The sequence below is a fragment of the Boleophthalmus pectinirostris genome, unplaced genomic scaffold (assembly GCF_026225935.1).
Source record: "Boleophthalmus pectinirostris isolate CB_2022bp ecotype Guang Dong unplaced genomic scaffold, ASM2622593v1 HiC_scaffold_14, whole genome shotgun sequence".
In the NCBI taxonomy this organism is placed as follows: domain Eukaryota; kingdom Metazoa; phylum Chordata; class Actinopteri; order Gobiiformes; family Gobiidae; genus Boleophthalmus; species Boleophthalmus pectinirostris.
This window is the reverse complement of record NW_026571047.1, coordinates 8,956,585-8,964,762: the sequence shown is the minus strand read 5'-3', so window position 1 is coordinate 8,964,762 and position 8,178 is coordinate 8,956,585. Positions and strand designations below refer to the sequence as shown.

General features: G+C 39.1%; 1 pseudogene; it reads left to right on the top strand.

The window, feature by feature from the left end:
* The first annotated feature begins 347 nt into the window (after window positions 1-347).
* Window positions 348-465, top strand: LOC129407967 (5S ribosomal RNA; annotated as a pseudogene).
* The last annotated feature ends 7,713 nt before the right edge of the window (window positions 466-8,178 follow it).

Below are 8,178 nucleotides of genomic sequence, written 5' to 3'. Positions count from 1 at the left end.
TAAGATTTTACTATTGATTTTCTAACATCGATGACCAAAACACTGCAAAACAGAACATGTACAGGGCCCATTTACAGTATTTTCAGATCTATGTTCCAGTGTTGTCAAAAATATACCTGGAGTTGGGTTTTGTTTCAAAGAAAAAAAACAAAAAAACTGCATATTTAGGCTTTAGTTCTTCGCCCAAACAGAAAACACCTTCCACCTTTAACTTATTGATCTCCATGGAGAAAAGCAGGTGGTGCCTTCTGGCCAAGTTACAGGTCAGACAAGGCAAGCCAGCGCATATGGAGGATGCATGTTCTACAAAGTTTTTTCTAGCAAGATAAACATCTGCATTGAATTAAAAATGTGGCCATATCGGCTTGTCAAAGGCTGAATCCATCAGACCTCAGGAGCTAAGCAAGGCTGGGCCTGGTTAGTATTTGGATGGGAGACCACTGGGAAAATCAGGTGCCACAGTGGGGCACCAGTGGTGAAATTGTCATTGTGTCCTTAGGCAAGACACTTCATCTGGTATGAATGTGGAGTGTGCGTGAGTGTTGGTGGTGGTCAGAGGGTAAATATATTTTAATTAATGATGGAGCTAGATTATTTGTCTAATTTCAATAATTTTTGAAGTTTTTGTCTATTGGTTAAGAAAACTGCATTTAGTTTAAAGGTCCATTGTGTAACTTTTCTGGTGGAGGGTCCACCACCTGTTTGTCTCCATGGAGATATTACCGTTTTGTCTTGATTATTCCACAGTGTGAAAATAAACTTTGTAATCACAATGGAGACAGATTAATGGTTAGATCTATGGAGAAGCAAGCCTGCACATTGTAAGAATTTGTGTTTTTTAAAGTATTTTTGAGCTATAAAACACCTGTAATTGAACAAATATAAGGCAGACATGTTTAATGCCTTACTGTGGAACATTAGAGGCAAATCAAGAGTCTTTGAGTGTCCAAAAAGCACTATATAAATCTGATCCTTTATTTAAATAACGTCTCCATGGAAATAAGCTATTAACTGAACCTCCACCTTAGAAGGTACATAGCACATTTACTTTCTGTTTAATTGTCTGGGAAACTAGTTACACATTCTACATCACATGAACCATTAAGTTTGACATCGGCAATAATACTTAAATACAGACTACTATTGTGTTTTAACGTCATTATGACCCAGCTTAGATATTCTAGAGATTTTGCAGTGTTTAAACCTTGAGAGTTACTGCTGCCATAACACAAGTCCAGATGATGAGGTGCCAGTGAGGTAGAGAAGTCTGATTCCAAGTCTGATGGATCGCTCCACTAAAGTCCTCATTACGCTCAACCACCGTGGGATATTTGTCACCCTGAGAATGATTTTGGGCTGGTACCAATGTTAACTTCTGGTAAAATGTAGCGTAGTGTATTCTGTTTTTATAGAAGTGCAAGTTATACTATTCAGATGTAGCCTCAAGAAAATGACAGTTGAAGTGAAGTGGTGAAAGCCCTCCTCAAAGCAGAGAAGACACAGACCAGACCAGAGCTGGATTTTCATAGTACTGATGCTATTCCCTCTAAACCACCCCACCCACTTTTACTTCTGACTGCTACTAACCTGCTCTATGTTGTGATTGGCATTTCCAGTTAAAGGTGCATGGTGTAACTTTTCTGGTAGAGCGTCTGTGAAATACTTTTCTTCGTGGAGATGTTATTGCTTTGTCTGGAATGTTTCACAGTATGATATTACACCTTTCTATCATCATCGAGACCAAACCAGACCATGTTACAGGTCAAATCAACCCCTCTCAAAGCCAAAATGCCTGTTTTTTTCTAGGTATATTTGAGCCATAAAATTGCCTATAATTGAATAAATGTAAGGTACAGCTGTTTAAAGTCATACTGTGGAAAATTCCACGCAGGAATTAAGCAAGAATTCAAATTATTTTTAATGGAGAGGGTTAAGAGGTTGATTTATGTAAAATGTTCAGCGTTCATGTGCACAAAAAAGTCAACAATGCAAATTTTTCCTGTGACACTTGACGTTAGAACACCCCCTACAGGCAGCAGAGGGAATTACTTTTGAAAAAACTGGGGTTCGCAAGCTTTTCCAATATGCTAACACAAGTATGCAGTTGTAATGAAGGTGATCTGATGTCTTAAATGCTTAAACAAGTCTGGGAATGACTTATGGACTTTAAGAACCTTCGGACTTTTACCTTTGACATAACAAATCTGGTAAATTCAAAACTGAGAGAGGGAGCGGACTTACTAAACCGGACTCATCAAACAATTGTGAATGAAGAAAAATGAAAATCCAGGTATGTTTTTGATGAATGAGCAGAGTTATAACATGGTAAAAAGCTCAAAAAAGGGTCATTCCATGCCAAATCTCCGAAAGCCCCCGCTCGACCATCTTAGATTTGACTGATTTGACTTAGCTCCCAACTCCTTATATTTTGTCATTAAAAAATATTTTGTCAATATTGTCAACCTCCTAACTAAGCCAGGCGGGCGCCACCTAGTGCCTCTGCTCAATTTAGTTTCTCTCCAGCGACTAGGTCGGGAATCAAAATACAATAGGTGGTTTGCAAAACCCCCAGAAGTGCAAGTTCAGGCACCAGCCAATCAACGAAGACTCATATATTCAGTGTTGTCAACGATTCCTGAGATCGAGGATTTAAAGCCAGAACAAAGAGAATTTCATCAAGGGGAAAGACATTATTGTCCTTCTTCCTACGGGATTTGGGAAAACCTTAATATACCAGTTAGCCACATTAGCATATGTGACGATCAAATAGTAGCAATTGGTTAAATGATTAAAAAGTACACGCCTACCATCGCGTGAACGAAATCTAAGGCTGCGAGGTCAGACATTTGTATGAAGTGAAAGTAAAAGAATCAGGCTACCCCCCTGACCTTTTCTGAGCAGAGTTTTTGAGCACTAAAATTTGGGACTTTTCCTATTGGTAAGTGTATGAACCTCCTAGAATTTTTTCAGTCAAATCTGAGTTGGTCGAGCAGGGGCATTCGGAGATTTGCCGTGGAATGACCCAAAAAGTAAATTTTGCATATATTTTTTAAAAGTTTGATTAGATTCATGTTATGAAAATAGTTAGCTGGGTTTATTGAATTGGACTTGTAAATTGGACTGTAAACTCCGGCCACAACCACAGTTCAAATAGAGCCGTAAAACTGGGGAGTCTGAAGAAAATGGAAAAGGGCAGTCTTGTGTGATGTCACCAAGTACAAGAAGCTGCAGTGGCGACTAGAGGCAGACTCACTTTTATGTTTTTGACCACAAAGCTGCAAATCCAAATTGCAAATTGCTAAAAAAAAATAATAAAATTAGGAACAGAAGTCAATACGATTAAAACACCATATACAGTTAAGCAAAAAAGTGTATTTACAGTTTAGTTCCTCTTTAACATGTTGGCGATAAATTTTAAACCACATTTTTTACCAAACTTCAACTAGCCTTGTGCCATATCCCCACTGCACACTTTAAACTTGTTTGCTTGAAAACACACGCCCAAACTCCCAAACATACCCATATATCATACGTCAATCGAATCCTCAAATCACACTGGAAGACCCCGGTAGCTGAAGCAGCGCACATCTGGCAGACACGGCTTCTCTGTCTCCTTATTTGTTTGTTTTTCTTCTCTCTCCGTCCAGCTCCTGTCAAACCATCCTCCACTCCTCGGAGCTCCTCTTCCTACCATAACCAAACACATGGATTCTTTAGGTCAACATAACTGTCAACAAGTGCATTCTCACGCAAATAAATCACCGAAACTTCCATGTGTGTGTCCCTGCATTGTCATCCTTTAAGCTTTCAGATGAGGAAAACACTATACGTTAATGGCATGTACGTCAACATTGTGGCATTGTGATGATGATGATGGGGCTTATATTGAAGGTTAAATTGGCCGTTGATTGCATGTTTCCTCTATGGGTGTTTTCGAACTGCCTTGGCTTGAGTTACGGATACACTTGACAGAAATTGGCTCTTTAATTCTGGCCTAAATTACTTGAAAGATGATTAATAAACGTCATGCTACAGTCGTATCCTCAGAAGAACTCACCCAGCTACACCCATCTCCAGAGAACGCTAATGGATCCCAGTTCATCTCCAACCGCTTATATAATGTGCTTTACGCTGGACGCTGCTGGGTTTTTGAAGTTTGCAGTGACGTCATGCCGGGGGTGATCTACGTGCATGTCTGTGTCGGGATGTTCAGCAGTTATCGTGGTGACACAGTGCACCGATTAGCGAAACACTGTCAAAAATACTCTGAAAAACTCAAGAAAAGATACAAAATGTGAGAGTGACTAGCTGGTCATGTTTGACATAAAAATCAGATTAACTCTTTCCCCCTTGGACACCTACTAGGAACAACCCATACATATATGACTAGGGCTACCCATAAAGCATAACTGCATAAAGGAAACCAGACTTCCACGAGTGATAATAAATGATTTTCATACTCATGAACTTTATTGAAACACAGACATATTAGGTATGTCTGGAAACCTTAGACTCTGAACTATTCATTTATGGATGTTTAAATGTGATTCAACTCAATTACATGTATATAACAGCTCACTGAATATGAGAGTTTACCTGGTCAGGTGCAAAAATCGAAAACAAAAAACTACATGAATATAGTACTCAGAACATGCATATATCAGATTCAGCATCTGATAATATATAAGTATAAGTAAATATATATTTGTCAAAGTATTTAAACAGATTTCATATCACCAGATACAGTATAGCCAAGTGTACACCTGTTTTTACCTGTTGTACACCTGTGTGCATCTAATTCGCTTTTTCCATTTAACTTAATCAACTCATTTAACTTATTCAACTCTTTGAGCTTATTATAATATAATAATATAAGAATAAAACTCTTCCCCATCCGTGGGTGTCCAGTATTTGTCATCTTTGTATTGTCACACTTTCTCGTGTGCAGAGCTCCGCATAAGCATTAGTTTCTGTAGCAATTCTGTCATACATCGCATCTAGGAAAAAAAGACTGAAATATTTCAAAGGACTAGCCTGAGCAACATCCAGATTTCCGGGCAATTTTGGTTCATAATCGAGTATAAAGTCCCCAATAGTTTGTTCGGATATCACAGGACTCCACACAGACACATCACCGGCATTCTCACCTTCGTAAGTTTCACTCTCCGAAATTCCGTTGCTATCACTGTTTGACACTTTATAATCAACTTCATCACCACTTTGAAATCTATAAAAGTCACTTTTCTCCAGAGTTATCCATAAAATACGCCCGCTCCTCATTATTTCTAAAACTGTGTGCCGCAATCTCGCCATTGCATGTGTTGTGTTTTTTCCAGAAGCTACAATCGTCACTACTTCGATTAACTTTGGAAAAAATCGGGGAAAACGTATTCTTGAATCCTATTGGTTCAGCCTAGTGTGGGTTGTAGTGGCCCCCACCTTTTGCAGCCTCTGTTTACATGTGAAAAACTGGAACCGTTTCTAATGGTCATCAAATTACGTCTTTAGTGATACAGTGGAGGTGTCAAAACACATAATTAAGGAGGGTCATCAAATGTCATCTTCATGGGGGAAAGAGTCAAAGTCTAACAAAGCCTCGGACGGAGCATGCCTACAGTTAGCAACACACACTCACGGAATGTTGTTGACATCAGCTGCAAAGTATCAAAAAGGTTTGCAGATAACTTCACAACACAGATTTTTAGAATGAGGCTACTGACATTTTCTTCTGTAAAAATTCAAAGCACATCTAAAATATGAAAGAGCTGCTACCGTCTGAAAACAAATATACTAAGTCTACAACTCTGCTAAATATTTAGTTTGTACCTGGTATCTAAAACAAGAAAATCAGGTCAACAGCTGACATAACACTCCGCAGCTCATATTCATCACTGATATTTTGGGATCATACGCGGTTAAACTGAACCTTTCCCTCCTTAAATAAATTGTTTGGGTTAGGGTTAGGGAGTCTGTGTGTTGAGAAGAATTATTGCTATGAAAAGTCCTTTATCGCCCTCTCCCCAAAATTAAATATATGTGCAAATAAACTAAAATATATACAATACATTTCAAAAAATGACATGAGATTAATAAAATTCAACAGTAAAAAATGTTTCTTAAGTATTTATTTTTTTCATGAGAGTTAACACTTTTCAGTACCTCTGTCAGTCTAGGCTATATTAATAAGGTTAAGATATACTTGACCTGTCAGGAGCAGTGCGCCCGAGACCCATCTCCAGATCTTGACCTAGTCTTGCTCAGGACTACATTAGCTGGAGGATTTGACCTGTTCTGGATGTTTTGGGTTGATGGGAGAAACTTGAGTGCTGCGAGGAAAACTACCCATGCAGGAGCCAAACCCAGAACCTTCTTGCTGTGAGGTAAGAGCTAGAAACTCTGGAACCTGAGAGCCTACTATTCACATTTTGCCTAACCACTGTACCTCACACACCCACACTGCCCACTCCAGTTACAATATGTACCGGACAGGCAGGACTTACAGCATAAAATATATACAACTGGATCATAATGAATAATAATGAATTAATGTGTCAAAAAAGAACAACTTTACAATGGTTAGGTGGATTGAATGTTGACTCTAACTGGGAAGTCTTGTGGTTCAATCCTGGTTTCTTCAGTTTCTTTGCCATGGGTGATGCATAAGTATCTGGCATTGTCATTCTACCCCAGGGCAAAGATGTCGACTGCCACCTTTAGTAACATCACACAACCTTTTTTACGTAAACTTTAAGACTCTTGATTCAACCTTTTTGTACTGTGAAACTTTTCTGGTCTTGTACTTGTCACTTGGAGATGTTATTGCTTTACCTGGAATGTTCCATGGTATGACATTAAACATTTCCATCTAGTATTTACTCATTAAAATAATATACAATACAATGCAATAATTCCTTCTGTGAACAGACTCGCCTCTCCACAGATCTGACCTGTAATGCTGTGTAGTGCTGTAACCTGCTTGTCTTCCTTGTGATAAGTAGGTTTAATCTATACTGTGGAACATTCTTAGCCTAATTCATCAGTCGGTTTCACTTCGTGGAAACCGTCTGACCTCACACATTAGGATTCGTTCACTCAATGGTAGGTGGGTACTTTTTTTATTTAACAAATCTCTGCTATTTGGCTGTGACGTATATAATGCACTGCTAACGGGGTTAACTGGTATATTAAGCTTTTCCCAAATCCCGAAGGAAGAAGAGCAATAACATCGTTCCCCTTGATTAAATTCACCAAACATTGTCTTCATTCCGGCTTTAAATCCTCGATCTCAAGACTCGCTGCCAACACAGCATGTCTGTCTTCGTCTACGTCCATCTCGACCGCTTTGTTTTGCTGTTGTATTGTACCACAAAAGGGACCCAGACAGGCACTTGAGTTTGACGTCATGGCTTCACAGCTCTTCACTGATTGGCCGATCTACAACTTCCGGGGTTCTTACAGACCATCTAGTGTATTCCGATTCCTGACCTAGTCGCTGGAGAGAATTGAAATAGACTGGAGGCACTAGGTGGCACCAGCCTGGCTAGAAGAACATTCTAAGCAAAGCAACAACATCACGGAGACAAACAGGTGGCAGACCCTCCATTAGAAATGTTACGCAGTGCACCTTTTAAACTTTGTTATAGGCAAACATTTCAAAACCCAGCCTTATTTTAATTCCTTATTGGTGGACATCACCTTGAATAATTCAAACCGTAACTCTCGTAATTAGCTTAGTCCTAAATATAGCTTTTTACAGTCAAAGGGACAGTTATGAATGGCGCACTATATAAAAATAATAAGTACGCACACACGGGGACACTCCCTTAAGTCCATGGACACATCAACATTTCCAGCGGCTCACAGTAGCGCCCAATAGCCTTGAAATAACTCTGAAATAACTTTTGACCAGTCCAAATGCACTCATTCAAATCCTCTGAGTGTGTCACCGCTCAGGGAAAGTCTGATCCTGCTAATACAACCCAGGACACAACACACCGGGCTAAAAATATACACACTTATATACCTTATAAACATCACTGAAGACAAAATGTTCAAATCAAATATGGATTTTGTATGAGAACAATGCATTTGGCTTAAAGGGCCCAAGTCGCACTATTTTCTGATCTGTTATAATGTAGTTTCGTCATCACAGACATACCTGGAGTTGTGTTTTGTTTC